Source organism: Lissotriton vulgaris, chromosome 6, assembly GCF_964263255.1.
Source record: "Lissotriton vulgaris chromosome 6, aLisVul1.2, whole genome shotgun sequence".
NCBI classification, from domain to species: Eukaryota; Metazoa; Chordata; class Amphibia; order Caudata; family Salamandridae; genus Lissotriton; species Lissotriton vulgaris.
In genome coordinates, this window is record NC_141694.1 from 1,379,717,377 (window position 1) to 1,379,738,895 (window position 21,519).

Genomic DNA, 21,519 nt, shown 5'->3' on the forward strand with positions numbered 1-21,519 from the left:
CAATGATTTTCTATTATTTTGTGCAATAGAATGTAGTTTAGTTCCACTTAGCTTTTTGAAGAGGCAACATTTTCAGTCTTTCAATCTATTTGAAAATGGTGAAGGTGAACAATGGATAGAGTGATAATGAAAGATATCCTACCTCCTTTGGTTTGACTGGGATAGTCCGATGGAACATTGACAGCAATAGAAACATGCTAGCACATAGCAGCTACATGCCATTACTTGCCCAAAGCAGCTGATATAATACTTTAATCACATGAGCACCAGCAGATGGTCAACGGCACTGAGCATGGCCCCAAGATTGTATGTGTCCAGAATAGAATATTAACTTTAATCTGTAAATCAAAGAAGACGATGTAAGGCCCTCAAGAGAAATCTATCACTGTTAAGGTGGAAATTGCAACCAGATTGTTCGTGTTCCAGCAGATTGCAGGTGAACAGATCATCTGGCATTAGGGAGATAAACTAATTGCACACGTAAGGTTTTCTGAAACTAAGGGGCCAGAGATGCTGTTCGTGTTTCAGAGCAAAGTGCAGTTTTAAAAGACTTTTCATATCTTATTTTTTTTATACGTAAACTAAAGTGGTACCATAAATAAAATAGCATTTAATTTCTTTGTAATTAGCTCTCATAACTTTCAGTGCTTGGCTCTATATAAAATAGGTAAATAAATAAATACATTTCTGAATTCCATGAAACTGTGCAAAGGTCCTATCGTATCACTGCCTTACCAAAGAAAGAGTTACAACAACTTTGAAATAAGAATTTCTATCCATTTAAACAGAGGACTTTGACCGGTGACTGACATTGTTTAGTAGCAGGTAGCTACCCGCTGTCACCAAAACAGAGATGCTCAAATGAAGGAAAAGAGGGAATGGTAAAAAGCTGAATTTCCTTACATCTGCATTATCCTATTTCCCAGGCACAATGACCATCCATGCTGTGTCCTATGACCTTACACGCATTGCTCCATAATTCTCAGGTTGTGCTCAGCTTTCACTGAATTCTAGCTGGGCATGAAGGTCCATGCAGAAACTGACTCGTGGAGTACAGTTTTACGGCAATCATTTTATATGTATTAAAGTGTGGCTATGTCATCTTTGCAATATTAGGAACTACTGATGAAAGGAAACAACCGTATGCCTAAATTGTGAACCCTTTTGTTTTCGATATCGCATACTTTAAAATAACTTATTCATCAATTTATGTTTTGATGTTTTTCTGGGTGCCACAGTCTGCAAGCACACCTCTCCAGAGGTTTTGCACATTAAAACTACAGCATGTCACTGTTATAGAACATATCACATGCAATGAACCCTAGTCTCACACAATTAAGCTTCCATAATACATGACCAGTGGTGCATTCAATATACATTTTGAAGAAATATCCCCATCACATGTTCTGTGGGAAGAATTCCCACTTCATACACAGATGTTTTTCTCTGGCAAGGAAGTGATACTCTTTCAAAACGGTTTGCCCTGTGTGGTGCAGAAAAAAATAGCTTTAATGTTTTGAATGGAGACCAACCGACATTGACAGTTTCATCTTATCAATGTCAACGGGATCCTCACAAAAATCCGATTTACTCTGGAGCAAATCTCAAGACATGGATTGCTGGCTTTAGGTGATTTAAATGCATTTTTTGTATCTTAATGCCACTTGAACTATGATTGGAGAATAAACATTTCCTCCCCCTGGATATGTTAACTGTTTTTTAATGATGTTATCAGATATTTTAACAGCGGACCCAGAGCAACAGAGGGGTTGGATTTGCTGTTTAACTATATTTGATGGTATGTCATCACAAATTAGTTGTATTAGTGATGCCAACTTGGCAGACAAAGCTGATTATGTCCTGCAGTCAAGCTGCATATGTGCAGAGGATTATAATTAATGACCAGGGATGCTGAGTCCTCTTTAATAATGATCCCCTCACTTTGCAGTGATTGTGAGCTTTATTGGCATGTGTGCTTTGTGCTTCAGCAGAGGGGGCACTGAAACCAAATAGATCCATCAGTGTCATTCTATCTGATAGTTGGCGGAATTTTCCTAATAAATGACGAATCTCTGGGAGCTATCTACACAGATACCGCTGTGAATACAAAGAGAATGTTTCTGTTAATGTACGTGGAATATTTAGAACTTAAAAGTAAATTGGACCACATTTTGGCTCTTTTTCAAATTGGATGCCTGTCTATTCCGACCTCTTTCCCTCTCCGTCGATGTTTTCCGCGAACTATTAAAGCGGGGATGAACTGAAAGAAGTTACATTGAGTCGGTTTCTAACTAAAATCTGTGAATTACCGGTCCAGGAATGAAAGACAATAAGGTTTAAGTAATGTAATGCCTCATTTGCTAAAAATGCATTCGGTAAAAGCGATTGCAATTTGCACAGCAACATTTATTGCATGCATCTGTATTTGTATTTTGCCAACCAGCCTATGTATTAATAGGTCGGCTTACATAATACAGAATTATAGTGGATATTATTACGACTCACCTGATAAATAATAATTCGATAGGTCACGAATTGCCACTCACAATGCTTGACTGCAGACTTAGGAGTCACAGGAGGGGTGGTCTAATGGGGTTAGCAGACCACCATGTTTGTGATCGCTCTTAAAAAATGTTTTTTTGTAAATTGAGTCCATTTTCCTAAATGGAAAACTGGATGTGTTTAAAAAGAAAAATGAAATGTTTTACAAACATATTCTACCAGTAAGCAGTGGTCCTGTCAAGATTTAGGGCCAAATGTAGGTAGGCAAATACCGGTCGGCAACGGCTGAAATTCGGTAATTTCGGCCTTTACCGACCGGTATTTGGAAAATGAGATGCAGGTGGGCATTTTACTGAATCGGTAATTTACAGATTCGGTATTTTAAGGAATCGGTAAATTACAGATTCCTTAAAATACCGAATCGGTAAATTACTGATTTTGCTCTGTAGGGAGCACTCAAATGAGTGGTTTTCCCCTTTTAGGCTTCTTTATTTACCACCAACTACAAGTTGGTGGTAAATAATGAAAACCTTGGAAAAACATTTTTTTTTGCTTTTCCAACAGTGCCATGTTGCAGACATACACAATTGAGGGGTGCAACAGGGTGTCAAAGTGACACCCTGCCACCCTTCAATGTTTCCCCCTTTTACCGAATCGGTAAATACCGATTCGGTAATTGGCATTCATTCCTATGGGCCCCCAGGCCCATAGGAATGAATGGCAATTACTGAATCGGTATTTACCGATTCGGTAATTAAAGAAACTTACCGATTCGGTAATTTTTTCGGTAAAAATACCTACATCCCATTTGCCTGTTCTTAAATACCGAATCGGTATGATTCGGTATTTAAGAATCCGTAATCTGGGATAACCTACATCGGGCCCTTGGTGTATTCCTGCTCTCTACTTGGGCTGGTGCACTGTTTCCTTGCTAGTGCCGATGCAAGCACCCTTGCACCTTTGTACAAGGGTGCCTGCTTTACAAGCAGGATTGTTCTTGTGCAGAAAGTGCACCTAACTGCACAAAAACAATCCTAAAATGCAGTACACGTGGAAAGAGGAAGTCATGAGGAGAAAGAAAGATATTTTACTTGCTCTTCCTCACTTGAGAATGTGTAGTATTTTTATGCATTTCCAGGTTTTCAAGCCTTTGTAAATCTTGGAACACGCCAAAATCCATGGGTGGATGCATGAGAACGACCCCATGCATGGTAACAACCCTGGTCCACCTTTGGAGCTCCTCCAAAGTTGAAATGTAACATAACGCAGGACAAATATCGTCCGTCCGTTACATTTCTTTACAGAGCCACGCAAGACAAACCAATTCAGGCCATGTGTGGCTTTGCAAAAATCACTGAAGCCTTTGTGTTTTACTTGAATCACCTTGCATGACTCTAGAACAATGCTAAGGCTTCATAAAATGGGCTCAGATGTCTAAGGGTCTTAAATGGGGTAATCAGGGATATATCATTGATCCTATAATGTTTAAAAAGTGCAGTGTTCACTCGACACTTGGTTGGTTTCATGTACAAAAGACATCTGAATCAATTCAATGATTTATGATTGAATTGAAAGGTTGACAAACACTTTTGATATTTCCCCAGTCTGCTTCCTGTGGTTGATTCCTGATGCAGTTCAGGATATGCCCCAGGGAATTCGAAATGCAGACAGAATCTATTATGTCCCATGTTTGCAATTAATGCACATTTACATGAATGTTAAAACAGTTAATTAACTTTGGGTGGCTGGTTTTATTTTCCACTGCTGAATATGGAGTAAACGGTATATCTGCTACATTTCCAAGCTCTTAAAAGTCTATCCAAGAAAATGCTCTCTTTAGACCAAGGGGTTGCAGGACCATGTGCCTGTTGAGGTGAGAAGACCTCTTTTTCTATCCATGTGACTCTTCTGAGCCAACGATCGCCAATATACAAAATTGAACACACATTGCTTTAGTTCATGAATTTATAAATTATGAACTCAGTGCAAAACTTGCCAGCACAGCTCTCCAACAGAACACAGGTCCTCATTGTGAATCAGGACTTGCATTCACGAACAGTACAGATTCACATTTGTGAAGATCTCAATGCTCCTCCCTGAAGTGAAGCACTTTGTAAATTGACTCCTTATTTTACTAAACAGACATCACGGATTCTACAGATTGGGAATACAATATAGCAATAGAATCACTTGTGCTCTTGAATACTGTTATCACCAAAGCTTCATGTGCCTTCTGTTTTTTAAAGTGCCTCAGGAACTGGACAATAATAGGGGTTAATGGAGGATTGCAATGGTGATCTATAGCTCCACACTACCTAGAGCATCTAAATGAATCACTACAGGCATCTGCTACCTCAATACGTATACCCGCATCTAAATGCCATTGTGGCTCACGAGAATCAAACTGGGAAAGCATATAGCAAAACCTTCACCTACAGAAAGCAAAGTTTGGATCTGAATATAACCCCTGAACACATTAGTTGAGAAAAGGATGAATTAAATTTGCATTGTACTTGATCAATATTCATCAGTCACAAGGCCTGTAATGCTCACAACATAACATGGGAAAATGATTGAGGCCCCTGCTGTCAGTCTACTGAGTGTCCGCATTCAGCAATAGTCAACGCTATTTTCACCGGTGGCAAACACGCCTACAACCAAGCAGGTCATATCTCCTTTAAGTGCTAACAGAGGAGGCAGTTGATCACAAGGGGATGGTCTCCTTCCCTATGTGGCAGAAAGTGGATGCCCTCCACCTCAATCCTTACTAATGTTCTACTTTGTTCATGTGGCAATTGCTACTTACTATGGGTGCAGCACAAAGTTGCGTACTATTTACACAGGTTGACAGAAAATGTAAATAGATATATGGCATGAACGTGCACTTGGCACATGTTTCTTACTTGATTTAATGATTAATTAAAATATTTTACTCAACATTACTTTTAACAAGTGCGTTTATTATAGAATTTGGGAACCTGCTCATATGTATGTGTCTAACCATGCTGGTTAAGATGTTTTGATGAAGTTTGATAACTGCAAAACCATCCTTGTTTAGTAAAGAATGGACTTACTCCGAAGAAGAAACCCGCGTTTGATAAACATGTGTTATAATGTGTAATTAACACATAGTGAGTCGAAACTGTGATAAAAATCATTCTCATGTATGTAGGATGCCATCTTAATTGAAACAATAAGGTCTATGTAATCTGGGCACTGATGTTACACGTCTATACATTTAAATTGTACTTCTTAGTCATACTTACAGTGAGTGGTTTATTTCAAGATTTACTGTATGCTATACATAGTATGAATTCAATAACCAGTATTATAAATATATATTCATTTATGTTTAAATGTGGACCATTGAATTTATGCTTTACTTGTTTTAACAGGGTCGGCCTGTATTTCACCATGCTGCATTTCATAATATATTGTTTTCCACTTTCTGCTAACGTAACATTTCTTGCAGGTATTTACATGCATTGTTAGTTTAGAACAGATAAACTATTGTACTAGAGATACGTGAAAGATCCTGAGAAGAAGACCTTGACAAAGGTACATGGAGAAACAGAGCACTAACTGAATGGACTGTTTAACAAATGTTACAACCTACGTGAGTCTGAGGAAGAGATGTTGTCCCCATGTCCAGCATTGGACAATTCATCAATGTGGCAGTCTGCAACTTGGGAATTTGACGAGGACAATGAACCCCTTATAGTGTGATCAAGGGGGTGTTGCCTAGTGGACCTTTCACATTGCAAATATACAGTTCACCTTGGACTTTTAGACAGATGCTTTGCAGATCCCTTCATTGATTTTGCCCCTGCAGATCTCTCTTGCGGATTCCCTACTACCTGAATGGATTTTGAGGTTTAAACCTCAATGCTTCCTCTGATGATTCTTGCTCAACTGTAGCTTAGGCTAACACTCATCCATGACCCATAGAGGACTCTTGGCAGACCTTCTAAGATGCTAATGTTCCTAACCATCCTCTGGACTTTGAAATTCTAGATTGCTAATGTATAGGAGAAAGAGTCTTAGACAATTTTTTGAGTACCAGAATTTGAAGATATTATTCTGTATTGCGGTCACAGAATTACTTGTTTGTTTACTACTAGCTTACCTCAATTTCTTCAGGCGATTGGGACTTCCAGTTACCATTCTGTATCTTTACAGCATGCCTTAAGAATTGTGAATTTGAACTTGATTATGAATTTGTAATAAACCTTCTTGAACTTGGCTAAGGATTCCTAATCCTCATTGTGTAGCCAAGTGGGTTGCACTGTTAATTGAATTTTGATTGAAAACAAATGCTAGCTCCCATAATCTCTCAGTCGGATCTAAAAGATCTATCAGAAAACCAATGGTAAGCAAGTAGGCCCAGAAAATGCTGTTTCATTATATTATAATATTGGAGTGTTGAGATCTCCCCATAAGCCAATGGGGTAGAAGAGAGATGCCTGGCATTGGTGTAGTCCTGCTGATGCTGTGATTTACAGCCTCTGAGTCTCTTTCTCCTGTGCTTCTCTCCAAGATATGTGAATGGGGATGAGGAAGGCAAAGACTTTGGATAAGGGCAACTAGCAAGCCACCCTCAGTCCTCTTCTGAGCTCACATGACCACTGGAGCTGTGGAAGAAGGGAGGGGAAAATTCGACTCTGTACCGAGGTCTCTAACAAATGAAGAAAAACAAGTTAGCAGAGCAATTGAAGATTCAAGCGCAGATTGCAATTCTTTCTCACAGATCTTGCTTTCTATGTTTAATATGTGTAGTTAATGCCACACACAGAACGAGCTGTAAGTGACCAAATCTTCTAAGCTGCAGGGGTTATTAAACCACTGCATCCCCTAGGAGGCTGTTTTTAATCAGGACATTCTCTCCTCATTGGGTAGAATGTTCTACTATCCATATAGTTTATAGAGGAAATCACCATATTTTGAAGAACACCTAGGAAACATTCTTAATTCTGCAAAATAAAATATTCAAAGTGTTTGTGAGCAGAGGAATCAGCAAACGCCCTGAGAAAATCTTCAAATGGATAATCTGACAGCTGCAGCCCACTTATTCTCTTTAATAGGAGACACTGCTTCCTCCACAATGCGAAGGCCAGAAGCATGTCAATTCACAGGCAAGAGAACATCACCTATGAAACCCAGTTTAATTTACTGTATTTGTGAGAATTCTCCTCCCCAAAAAATAAGGAGTCACTGCAGAGACTTCCTTACACATAACAGGCACAGCAAAGCTAGCAGCAGTTCAACTGTACTTCCCCAACATAAAATGGGTGCTCACACTCACACAGACACAATGGGATTAATAAAAAGGAGCAACAATCCAAGCTTCCTTCGACACTATATATATTTTTTTAAGTTTGGCTTTGAAATATACAAGAGAAGCCAGATGACACAACAATCACAACCAGTGCTTATCATAGGACAAACAGTGATGCAAGATACAAGCCATTTTCCCTTTCCCAGAGTGAAGGAAATACCATGATCAGAAAGTCCAACCTGATCACACCCTCAAACAAAAATTGGTATGGATTTGACCCCCCCTAGTCAGCGAGGGTACATCCTAGCGGCTGTTTAAGTTATACGCTTATATGGTCATGTTCAAGAGGAATGTTGTGAGGAGACCCCCATATATCTCGAGGTCTGAACGATGAGGGGAACGGTCTGAAGTATAGGTCAAGTTGCTAGTTACAGTAAGCTAACAAGGGCAACCAGTCCTTTCATTTAGGTGAACCCCCTCGCCCCCAACCACATGCCAGCAGTCTCTTCTCCAGTAAAAGCGCCAGGGTAGTATATTATCTGTGGGCTACGGGGATCTCCCACACTCAACCCAGCACTTTCTGGACATCTCATAGTCAATTATAGTTGACAGTGCCATGAGGACTTCTGTCCAAAATGAATGAACTGAGGTGCACAGTCAAGCCAAATTCAGGAAATTTGCATCCAGGTGGCTGCACCTAGCACAGTCGGGGGCCTCCCTGAGACCAAATTTGTGAAGTGACAGCGATGTGTTATAGGCCCCCTGTAGGAACTTGTAATGTACTATGTGGAGGCTAGTCCCAGGTGATACTAGGCCCGTCTTAGCACAACAGAAGACCCACTATATAGTTAAAACACAGAGGACACAGATTAAAGCTTTTGTTTCACATAATACAGGCATACCACCTGCAGCAGGAGTGTAAACTGTGCATTAAAAACCACAGGTACCACAATTATCCCTCTCTAGGTGCACACAATGCATGCACACACAACACACATGTATCAAATACAAAAGGTCCATTAGAAGTACAATTTCTTCTCACAAACGTAACTCATGTACAATAATGGCAACAGCAGGTAACAATTTCATTAAAAATCTTATTCAATTTAGTTAGTATAGTTTCGGCCCCTATATTATTTTATGCTGGCACCAACCCAGTTGCCTACCATCTAAGCCAGCTACCTATATAGCTCCACCACTAGCACCTCCCACACCCTGGGTAGTGGATTCCTGAATTTTTTTAAATTGCAGGACTGTCTGCAGCACCCATATTATTATACCTTTTAGATGTAAACATTTGATTATACCTTTAATACAGAGAACAGCGTACCACAATTTTCATGAAGATTTTCTTATTCTTTTCTCTAACAATGTGTATTTATTGCTACTAGATTGAAAGTCAGAATAAATAGACAGGTAAAATAAAATCAACCTCTGACATTCCTCCTGAAAGTTTGTGCCAAGAGGCGTTTGCATTACATCATTATTCTCTCCAACCCTAATTTATTTAAAGGTGACATTAATAAAATATTCATTAAATGAAGAGTAGCCATTTGTCTGTGATCTTTAACAGTGTCCCCATTAACATTCAATTGACTCCCAGTCACAGATGTAACCCTTCTTAATAAAGTATCTATCCTTTTCTAAACCTTTGCAGAAGAGTTTTGATTTACACCAGGACAACCTCTATAAATACGCCACCTCTGCCTACCTTTTTGCTGCCTGGCTTTTTTAGTTTTAAAGTACCACAGCGCGTGTTGCCAATACGATTCCTAATGTTTCATAAAATAGATTAGATCTTTTAACTGGTTATCAAGCTGTTCAATTTAATGAAATAATTTTTTGCACACTTTATCCTTGCTGGGCGGAGATTCAAGAGCAATTATACACTTTCAAATTTACACATACAATGTAAGGCCCAAATATATTCCAATATAGCAGAAAATGCCTTGGTGAGCAAATGACAGCTGGTGTAACCTAGTGGATACGATTCTCAATTCTGGTATTACCAGCTGTTAGAAAAGGGGCTACTGGTTGGCAGAGGTATAATAATATTAAAAACACTTATAGAGCGCCTGGTTACACTAATGACAGTGTGTCCCCGCGCTAAGAAATGCTACAGTACGCCGAAGAGGCCGAGGTCAGGGGCCCGTAAGGGTCCAAGGCTACAAAGACCATTATTGCTTTGGAAAGAGGAAAGTTTTAAGTTTGAGTCTGAATATTGTTTCTGAGGGCTCCATGCGTAGGTCTAACGGGAGATTGTTCCAGTGCTTACTTGCAAGAAAGCGAAAGGAGCTACCTCCCATCCTGGTCTTACGTACGCGAGGGAGCTGAATCAGCATCGCTCCAGCGGACCTGAGGTTCCTGGTGGGGCGGTGGATGGTCAAAAGGTTGCGTGGATAGCTAGGCCCTTTTCCCTGGGCAATGCGATGGGCAAAGCAAAGAGCTTTGAACTTAATGCGCTCCTCAATGGGGAGCCAATGAAGTTTTCGTAGTGCTGTTTTACCAGAAGCCCTGCATGGAAGGTTCAATACCAGGCGGGCCCCGGCATTTTGGACACACTGTAATTGATGTAGGCATTTTCTGCTTAGTCCTAAAAAAAGAGCATTGCCGTAATCCAAGTGTGGAGTGACCAGGGCATGGATTAGTGTCTTCCTGGCACTGATGGGGAGAAGATCTAAAACTTTACGGAGAGTTTTTAGGATTCCAAAACATTTAACCGTAATTTTGCTTATTTGTTGCTTAAAGGAAAGCTCTGCATCCAGCCACATTCCTAAATTTTTAACCGAGTTTGCAGGGTGGGGCAACGCGCCCAATTCTGATGGCCACCAAGCCTGCGACCAGGCCGAGGGGGATTTACCGACTATCAACACTTCTGTTTTCTCGCCATTGAGGCGTAGGCAATTGTTGTGCATCCACCCTGCCACAGAACGCATGCAGTTGGAAAAATTGATGGCATCCTCTGCCTGATTGTGGGTGAGTTTAATTATTAGTTGGGTATCGTCAGCATATGTGACGATATCCACATCAAAAGTTTCTACAATATGGGCTAGCGGCTCCACATAAAGGTTAAATAGCGTGGGGCTCAAACTTGAGCCCTGTGGAACCCCATGTCTCAGTTTGTGGAGAGATGATTTGTGAGGAGGGCAGTGTACCTGAAAACTTCTGTTTTCTAAAAAGGATACTATCCATTTCAGGGCTGGCCTATCTACTTCCAGGTCTGAGAGGCGAGACAGCAGCGTTGAGTGCAGCACGGTGTCAAAAGCTGCACTGAGATCTAATAATACCAACGCTGCTGTCTGCCCCTCATCTGCGAGTTGTCTCAATCATTCTGTGGAGAATAGTGCTGCCGACTCAGTAGAGTGGCCTGCTCTGAACCCTGACTGCGCAGAATGGAGAAGAGAGTTCTCCTCAACAAATTTCATAAGTTGGCTATTTACTATCTTCTCCACAACCTTTCCGCAGAAGGGGAGGAGAGAGATAGGACGGAGGTTTTGTAGCTGGGAAATATGTATATTAGCTTTTTTTTCAGGGGTATTACTTGTGCCATTTTCCATACATCAGGCACATGGCATTCCTGAAAAGATAGGGTAATCAAGTGTTCATATGCTCAATCATACAGTCGATGACTTCCTTGCAGCGATTGGGGGCAATCACATCAAGAGGGGAGCCGGACTGAATGCCGTTAATGATGTTGAGCAGGTCTGTCCTCTCAGGAACTGTAAAGTGAGTCAGATGGGCCCTTGTGGCATAAACACTTCTCACAGCTGGGTCATTAGTCGGCGTGCTACCTGTGAAGGTAGCATGTATAGAATCCACTTTTTTAATGAAAAAATCTGCGATGTCATCGCATATTTCATTAGTGTAAATATCCTGGGCCTCAAGTCTCGTTGGGGCTGTGAGCTCCTTGTAAATCAAAAAGAGTTCTTTAGCAGGATTTTTGGCAGATTCAATACGTCCTTTGGCTGCCTTTGGCTGCTCTGACTAGTTTATGATAGATTTTTAGTTCCCTCTTATAGTACAGCTTATCCTCTGGATTATAATTTTTCCTCCAGTGTCGTTCAGTGTTTTTACACTTGGCTTTGGCTTCCCTAAGTTCCTTAGAAAACCAGGGGGCACTTTTATTTTTCCTGACGGGAGGTTTGGATGTCCAAGGTGCTACTGTATCGAGAGCCCTAGACACCCATTTCTCATAATCATCCCAAGCCTTAAGCAGGGTGTCTCTGGGGGGAGGAGGATCTTTAAGTACGGCAGATTTAAAATTTTCAGGCGTAAACTTCTTCCAGTTTCTATGTTTCACAGGCCTAGTTTTCATCACACTGCAGTCCTGAGGGCCAACTTCCACTTCAAACGGAATGGCGAAATGGTCTGACCAGACAATTTGCAATGGCGTGGCAGTTTTAATTCCTTCCCAGTTGGCAAAAATAGGATCTAGAAGGTGGCCACATTGATTTGTTTAAGTGACCGAGATTTCATTGCATCTACCACATCCTGTGCCACCTTGCAATTAGGATTTTCAAAGTGAAGATTCAGGTCTCCTAATACAAGAAATTTCTTATACCGAAGTGTATACTGAGTTATCAGCTCTGTCAAAAGATTACAGAACTGTGAAGCCTTACCTGGAGGCCGGTATAAAAGGAGTCCATTAATAATGTTTTTGGGGTTAACTTTTATCGTGAAGAAGCCACCTTCACAATTTGGCAATGTGGTCTTTTCTAGGGTGCAGTGTAGCCCACTTCTATAAATCATAGCCAACCCCCCCCTATTTGCCTTTCTCTATCAATTCTGAGCAGGCTATATCCTGCGGGGACGGCTTCCAGGGTTTCAGGGGTAGAGGCCTCATCTAACCATGTCTCTGTTAAGAAGAGCACATCAAGATTGCCCTCTAATATCAGATCATATATCTCTAATTTGTGTTTTTTGAGGGATCTGCAGTTTAACAAAATCAGGTTCATATTTATCAGACTCCCTTCATCTTTCCTCCCCCCCAATGGAGTAACCACAGGACACACAGTGTGGCATAGTAAAATCCATTAACATAGTATGGCGGCAGTTTTTATCAGCATTGGGGCGGAGGGCAAGAAGGTCGCTTCTAGTGTACCTGATTTGAGTCTTGGGGCCAGCATTAGTGGAAAAATGAGCAGGGGTAGTGGCCCCGTGCCCCGGGCTGCCGCTGACAGGCGCAGACGGGCTTGCCTTTGGCACGCCTTCAGCGCGCCTTCGGCGCGCCCGCTGCGCCCGCCCACTGCGCGGACGGGGAGGTATGTGCCTTGTCCAAGCAGGAACCACCACTCTGGTCAGGTAAGCTAGATGCATACTAAAAGATAGCCTCACGCTCTGAAAGTTTGGCACAGAGTAGTCAAGCTTATCTAAAGAGGCAATGTGTAAAGTAACTGTGCAACACAAGTAGAGGTTTAGAAAAATAGATTAGGATTTTATAGATAATCAAGAGCAAAACAACAAAATTCTAAAAAGTTGAAATTGAGTTCTAGTGCTTAGAAGCAAAGAGTACTATAGGGGCACCTTGAGGGTGCGCTGGACCCAGGCGACGTTAACAGTTCAAGCTGATCGCGATGGAGTGCAGGTCAGGGACAACAGCCCAGCAGGCCCAGTAAACAGTAGACTTGGATGGCAAGCGTTGGTTTCCAAAGACAAGTGTCAAACCTGCGATGCACTGATTGTGAAGCTGATGGGCCGGGTTTCTTCAAGCTCTCAAGGGGATGCGTCGATCGTCCTTCAGTGATGGCAGCAATGCAGAGGTTATTGAGCTGCATTGATGCCAATGCAGCAGGTTCACTTCCATCAGGCAGGGGATGCATAGGTCAATGCTGCAGTCCTGAAGGTGCTGCTCGGGCCCCAAAGTGTGATGCGCAGATTCTACTCCCGCAAAAGGGTCAATGTGTCTGGTACCGTTTCCAGCTGGTAGGGATGATTCCACCAGTGCAAGTATCTGCATCCACTTCCAGTGACCCAGGCATCCCTGAGTCTCAAGCGACAAGTGGCAACCCAACAGCCCATGGAGATCACTTCAGTTGCAAATAGAGTCCAGCTCTACTCATTAGGGTCAGGGAGCAGGAGGCAGCAGGTGAGCACAGCAGAAAAGCAAGCCTTCCAGGTCAGCAGTCCTGCAAAGTTTCACTACTTGATGCAGCACAGCAGTTCCTCTGACAGAATCCAGTTGTAGGTCCATAAGTGTCTGATTTGGTGGGGTCAGAGACCCAGTACTTACATCCATATGTGCCCTTGAAGTAGGGGTAAGTTTAAAGACGGCCATCCTTTCTTCCTCAGTCCTGGCTCCAGGCTATCTGTGGGGTGGGAATCAGCCATTTGTGTGGGGTCAGACCACTACCTTATTCAGATATGAGTGTTAGCCCCTGCCTCCCTTCCTGCTCAGAAAGAGCCATCAGAATGTAGATAAGTGCTCAGACACACTTAACTGTCTTGTGTATGAGGCTGTCTAGAGGGAATGCACAAAGTGTAGTTGTCATCCACCCCAGACATGTATTGGAGACAGGCTGCAGCATCACAGAGCAGTACGTGCAGAGAAAGGTTCACTTTCTAGCAGAGACATTTCTAAAATAGTAATGTTAAATCCAACTTCACCAGTAATGAAGATTTATCATTACGATTCCAAAGATATGAAACATGAGACAGCTACTCCTTTCTAATCAGGTATTATAGCTTAAAAGTGCATTAAAGAATTCCCAGTTGTTAACCTATCAGAGGAGTGAGCCTCACAGTAGTGAAAAATGAATGTGTCTATTTTTCACTACCAGGAGATGCAAAACAAAAAAGTACATGTCTGCCCTTTTACTTACACAGTTCCCTGCCCTATGGGCTACCTAGGGCCTAATGTAGTGTGGAGGTATGTGTAATAAAAGGGGAATTTAAGGCTTGGTAAATGTCAAGTGGAAGTCACAATAAATTGCACACACAGGCTTTGCGATGGCAGGTCTGAGACAGGTTTGCAAGGTTTGCACAGAGATGAGGCACACAAAGTGTGCATGTCTACATGAATGTCTTTAAATGTATTGGAACTATTGTGTTTACATTAATCATACCTTTTGTCAGTGTTTGATTGCTTCACTCAGTCAGATGCCCAAAGGGCCAATGGAATGCTTAGATGTTTGTCCTATGCTTTTAATTTTAAAGGACTCAAACTATACTTTAATGATGAGGCCCAACAAGACCAAAACTGGTCAGAGGTTAATTGTGTGCTCTACAGAGAGGGCACATGGGTTAGCAATAAGCCTGGGCATAGCACATGGAGTTCTGAAAAACTCTGCTCTCTCGCTCTCCCCAAAGTCAAGTTAGCGAGAGCGAGAGAGGATAATCTATCCTTCAGCGAGATTTTACCTCACTTGCACTCCCCAACGGCAAGTTGACGAGCTCTATCGAGAAAAAAAGACATCCCGGCAAAATTTCTCAATGCGGATGGCCGGATTTCTCAATGGCAAGGGGCACGACCACTCGCATTGAGGAACCTTCCGTTCGCATTGAGAAATTTGCCACTTGAGTAAAAAATCTATTCGATCAGCAGAAAAGAAGCAGCACCCTCTTGTGCTGTGTATGGTGCTGTTCACATTGATTTTCCAGCACAGGAAAACAACTAGCATTGAAAATCAGCGTGAACAGGCATGACCAATCACACTACACCTCATGCAGAACTCCACGTAGCGCAGTGGAGTTTTTTGGTCACTTCGTGGAGTTTACCAGAGCGGAACTGTACAAACTCTGCCCAGACTTACTTAGCAATTTGGACTGAACAGTTCTGATTGAAGCAGACCCAAGGCTTATTTGCATATTGTTGGTCCCTCTCTGTATTACCTTAGTAAATTCTCAAAAATATGATGAACTGGAATGCATCTCAGGACAATTACCAATGGCATATATAAATTCAAGCATTTTACTCACTGCTTTATAGTTTTTTATCCAATAGTTACAATTGTGGTCGCTGCTGTTGTTCCTGTCTTGCTCACCCCTGTTACTAAGGTTGTTATCCTTGCTGTGAAAACTATTCTTACTGCTGTAGTTCCTGCTGTGGCAACCATTGTTGTTGCCATTTATTACTTGATAGTTAAAGTTGTGGCCAATGGCGTTAACCCAGTCTTGCTATTAAAACCTGTTATTGTTGTTATCCTTGCTGTGGCAGTAGCAGTGGTCATAAGGTATGTATTGTGGCCACTGCAGTTGATTCAACTTTGATCACTGCTGCTGTGACAGCTTTTGCTGTTATTATTCTCCATGCTCTGAAGGCAGATGTGATTGCTGCTGGGGTCACAGACAGAATATCGTTTTTATGGTATGTATGTTACTAATATCGAAATTTAATAATATCGAAATTATGTTTAGTGTTATGTATTTTATTATGTTGTTTATATGTTTGTCAAATATGTTATTAAATGTATGTTCGAAAATTAGTAATTTAGTTTACATTTTGCGTTTTAGTATCAGAGCGGGTTGTGGGTTTATAGGGGAATAGGGTGGGAAGTAATTTAATAATTAATTAATTAATATATTTTTTTAAATATTTTTAAATATTAATTAATTGGTAATTAATTAATATTAATTAGTTCATTAAATTAATTATAGTTCATTTGCTAGTATATTAAATTTTTTGTTACTGTTAATTAATAATTAATTGGTAAATATTTAATATTAATTAGTTAATTACATTAATTAGAGTTATTGTGCAAACATATTGAATTTTTTGTTATTGGTAATTAATAATTAATTGGTAAATAATTAATATTAGGTAATTACAATAATTAGTTAATGTGCTAATATATGTAATTTTTTGTTATTGTTAATTAATAATTAATTAGTAATAAAATAATATTAAATATTTAATTAAAGTAATTATAGTTAATTTGCTAGTATATTTAATTTTTTGTTACTGTTAATTAATAATTTCTTGGTAAATAATTAATATTAATTAGTTAATTACAATAATTAGAGTTAATGTGCTAATATATGTAATTCTTTGTTATTGTTAATTAATAATTAATTAGTAATAAAATAATATTAAATATTTAATTAAACTAATTAGAGTTGATGTGCTAATATATTTAATTTATTGTTATTGTTAATTAATAATTAATTGGTAATTAATAATTATTAAGTGATTAAATGATATGATTTATTTATGTGTAGTGGGTTGTGTCTTTATAGGGTAATAGGGTGTCATATAATTAAATGTAATTAATTAAAGAGATTGTATTTCTTTATTGGTATTTATTGTTAATTAATTGGTAATTAATATGTAATAATTAGTTCCATTAAAATTACATCAATATAATAATATTAATTGTTATTAATTGATTAATTGATATTTATATTAATTGTGTTTTTTTGTATGTGTACTGTGTTGTGTGTTAAAGGGGGAGTAGTGTGTGAAGTAATTTTTACCCCCATGCTATCCAATGCTTTCCCTACTGTTGCACCCTCTGGAGTGGGAATAGTAATTTTTACCCCTACGCTATCCAACGCTTTCCCTACTGTTGCACCCTCTGGAGTGGGAATAGTAATTTAAACCCCTATGCTATCCAACGCTTTCCCTACTGTTGTACTCTCTGGAGTGGGAATAGAACATTTTACCCCTACGCTATCCAACACTTTCCCTACTGTTGCACCCTCTGGAGTGGGAATAGTAATTTTTACCCCTACGCTATCCAACATTTTCCCTACTGTTGCACCCTCTGGAGTGGGAATAGTAATTTTTACCCCTACGCTATCCAACATTTTCCCTACTGTTGCACCCTCTGGAGTGGGAATATTATTTTTTACCCCTATGCTATCCAATGCTTTCCCTACTGTTGCACCCTCTGGAGTGGGAATAGTATTTAAACCCCTACGCTATCCAACGCTTTCCCTACTGTTGTACTCTCTGAAGTGGGAATAGAAATGTTTGCCTCTACGCTATCCAACACTTTCCCTACTGTTGCACCCTCTGGAGTGGGAATAGTAATTTTCACCCCTACACTATCCAACATTTTCCTTGCTGTTGCACCCTCTGGAGTCGGAATAGTAATTTTTACCCCTACGCTATCCAACGCTTTCGCTACTGTTGCACCCTCTGGAGTGGGAATAGTAATTTTTACCCCTACGCTATCCAACCCTTTCCCTACTGTTGCACCCTCTGGAGTGGGAATAGTAATTTAAACCCCTAAGCTATCCGACGTTTTCCCTACTGTTGCACCCTCTGGAGTGGGAATAGTAATTTTTAGCCCTACGCTATCCAACCCTTTCCCTACTGTTGCACCCTCTGGAGTGGGAATAGTAATTTAAACCCCTACGCTATCCAACGCTTTCCCTACTGTTGCACCCTCTGGAGTGGGAATAGTAATTTTAACGCCTATGCTATCCAACGTTTTCCCTAATGTTGCACCCTCTGGAGTGGGAATAGTAATTTTTACCCCTACGCTATCCAACGCTTTCCCTACTGTTGCACCCTCTGGAGTGGGAATAGTAATTTTCACCCCTACCCTATCCAACATTTTCCCTACTGTTGCACCCTCTGGAGTAGGAATAGTAATTTTTACCCCTACGCTATCCAACGCTTTCCCTACTGTTGCACCCTCTGGAGTGGGAATAGTAATTTTTACCCCTACGCTATCCAACCCTTTCCCTACTGTTGCACCCTCTGGAGTGGGAATAATAATTTAAACCCCTATGCTATCCAATGTTTTCCCTACTGTTGCACCCTCTGGAGTGGGAATAGTCATTTTTACCCCTACGCTATCCAACCCTTTCCCTACTGTTGCACCCTCTGGAGTGGGAATAGTAATTTTTAACCCTACGCTATCCAACACTTTCCCTACTGTTGCACCCTCTGGAGTGGGAATAGTATTTTTTACCCCTACGCTATCCAACATTTTCCCTACTGTTGCACCCTCTGGAGTAGGAATAGTAATGTTTACCCCTACGCTATCCAACGCTTTCCCTACTGTTGCACCCTCTGGAGTGGGAATAGTAATTTTTACCCCTACGCTATCCAACGCTTCCCCTACTGTTGCACCCTCTGGAGTGGGAATAGTAATTTTAACCCCCACGCTATCCAATGCTTTCCCTACTGTTGCACCCTCTGGAGTGGGAATAGTAATTTAAACCCCTACGCTATCCAACGCTTTTCCTACTGTTGCAATATGTGGAGTAAGTATATATATTAATTTATATGTAGACTTTTTAATTTATTTTAAATGTATATGTATTAGTTATTGTTTAAATATGTTTTAATGTTTTTATTTAATATTTGTAAAATAATATGTATTTTTAAATTATTTTTACATTATTATTAATACATTTAAAAAAAGAATATTTTTAATTTTGATATTTTTGTACTACAATATTTTTTTCCCAATATTTTTGTACTTACCTTTATGAAGATATAACTACGATATTTTTGATGTCGATATTTTTGTATGTAGATATTTTGTCTGTCGATATTATGTCAGACATTCGTGCAAGGTGCCGTTTTCAATGATTGCAGAGAGCCGGATGCTTGTCCGCACTATGCAATCATAGAAAAGGGCATCTTGCACAGTGTAAACATGCTACTGCGCAGTTTGCATAGTGCTTCAAGTAGCTCGCGTAGTGTGAAGTGCACTTTGCGTAGCTTCGAGAAGTGCTAGTTCGCAAACTACGCCCAGCCCTAGTTTACAGTAGCTAACTCCTGGCACTTATTTGACTGTGCCCCTTGCGACACATTCTAGTTATGGTAGTATCCAACTACTTATTTATTATTCAGGTGATTTGACTGTAGGGGATAGCAGGGCTGCATGCTTAAAGAAGAGCTCATACTAGTATAGAGTGAAGACTAAATATGAGTGCGTGTACACACATTGTGTTGTATCTAGTTTGCTGCTGCTGTTGCCACTGCCTTGGTGGAAGTTGTTGTCTTTTCTATTACTAGTGTGGTTACTGCTGTTATCAGTGTCATGACAGCAGCTAGGGTTCCTAGTGTGGTGACAGCTGCAATGAAAGCTATTGTTACTGCTGTTTTACCCTGCTGTGTTTGCCACCAATGTTGCAGCCGATGTTCCTACTCTGGTGGTGGATAGTGTTGTGACTACAGACTTTGCTTCTGGGGTCCCTACTGTAGTAGAAGCTATTGTTGTTGGTTTTGTTGCTGCTGTGACTGTGGTTGGTACTGTGCCTCCTACAGCTCTAGACACTGCAATGGTCCATGTTTTAGCAGCTTTATTTGCTGCTGTAATCTCCTCTGTGGTGGAATCTGTGGTTGCTGCTATTGTCCCTGCTGTGATGGCAGATGCTATGCATTGATGGTGGTGTCCTTGGCCTGCCTGCAATTGTTGCTGCAAGTGTCAGATTGGCTATGGTTGAAGGAATTTTGGCCGCTGCTGTGGATCCAGTTCCTGTGGTTCCTGCTGTGGTAAAAGTTATTGTCACTGCTGTAGTTGTGCCTGAGTTTGCATCAGTGGTCACTGCTAGGGTATCTACTGTCATTACAGATGGTCACTGCTATGCTTCCAGCTGCTGTTGTTACCATGGGGTTGAGAGAGGCTCTCCTTAAGCTCTTCTCAGTATGTTTCTTTCTTTGTTATACACATGACCTCTGGTAGATAGCCAAAGCTGTCTACAGTAAAAACTAAAAATCGTTCCTCTCTGTTCTCAAAACAACCTCAAATAATTACTGGGAAATCAAATAGTTACTTTCTGTAGGGATGCTAAGCAATATTGAATTCCCTCTATGAATACTCTTTTTTAATTTTTGTTAGGACATGCACTCTTTCAGACTGCTAAAACTGGCACTAGCCAGACGTAAAAAGATATACTGACTCTTCTTCCCTCTTCCTCCATCTTCATCCGAGCTTTCTATCTCTCTCTATATCTCTGTGCTGTACTCCTGCTCTCTGAAGGCCCAATTCACAAAGGTAACTCCACTAACTAATGTGCCAAATTGCATTTTCAAGTGAGAATTCATACTTTGTATTTGCAAAATGCAAATTTACATTCTAAATGTGATCTATTCCAACATACTATTACATCAGCATAGTGTAATATGACGTGGCAGTAAACCTTCACACAAATGTGATTATTGGGAGCTTCTGAAAGGAAGTACCAACAATAATAAAACACCCACAAAAAAGTAGGTTTGTGATTATTCACAAACCTTTATAGTCAGTCTCCCAGTCCAAATACTATGTTCCTAAATTTACCCCATCAAGAGCTGGAGCAAATACATATTGTAGATGAGAAAAGTGATGGAGCACCCACAAAATGTTTTCTACCCTACTACGAGTGTTATAGAATGAGTTTGTAACTATTTGTAGCGGGTGAACCAATTGTGAATATCCTCTTTTTCAGCTTCCTACTTTTATCTGCAACAGAATGTTTTACTCCTTTTTCAAAGGCTTCAGCCAAAAAGTCAAAGAGCAGCATTTGCCCATTTCAGTAATTACCATTAATAATGAACTTAATCCTCTCCTTCTTCTCTTTATTCCTATTGTGCTCTATGTTACGAGCTTAGACTTTGTACTTAGGTTAGTTTGACCAACTATGACAGCTGAATTGCCAGTGGTGGTTCTTGGTTATGGGAACCTTCTTCTAGATGGGTAAACCCTTGCGTGACCCTTTCGTCATGCTAGGTGATGAAAGCAAACACAAAGGCTTAAGTGAGATTTACTAAGCTACACAAAGCCACCCTGTGTGGCACTGTGAGTCTTAGTAAATCTAGAGTAACACAAGGCGGGGCAAATTGCTTCCTTGCATTGCCCTGCGAA

The 21,519-nt window shown here is 40.5% G+C and overlaps 1 pseudogene; it reads left to right on the plus strand.

The window, feature by feature from the left end:
- LOC147708894 (uncharacterized) overlaps positions 1–21,519 on the plus strand; it is an 82,920-nt pseudogene that overhangs the window by 57,475 nt on the left and 3,926 nt on the right.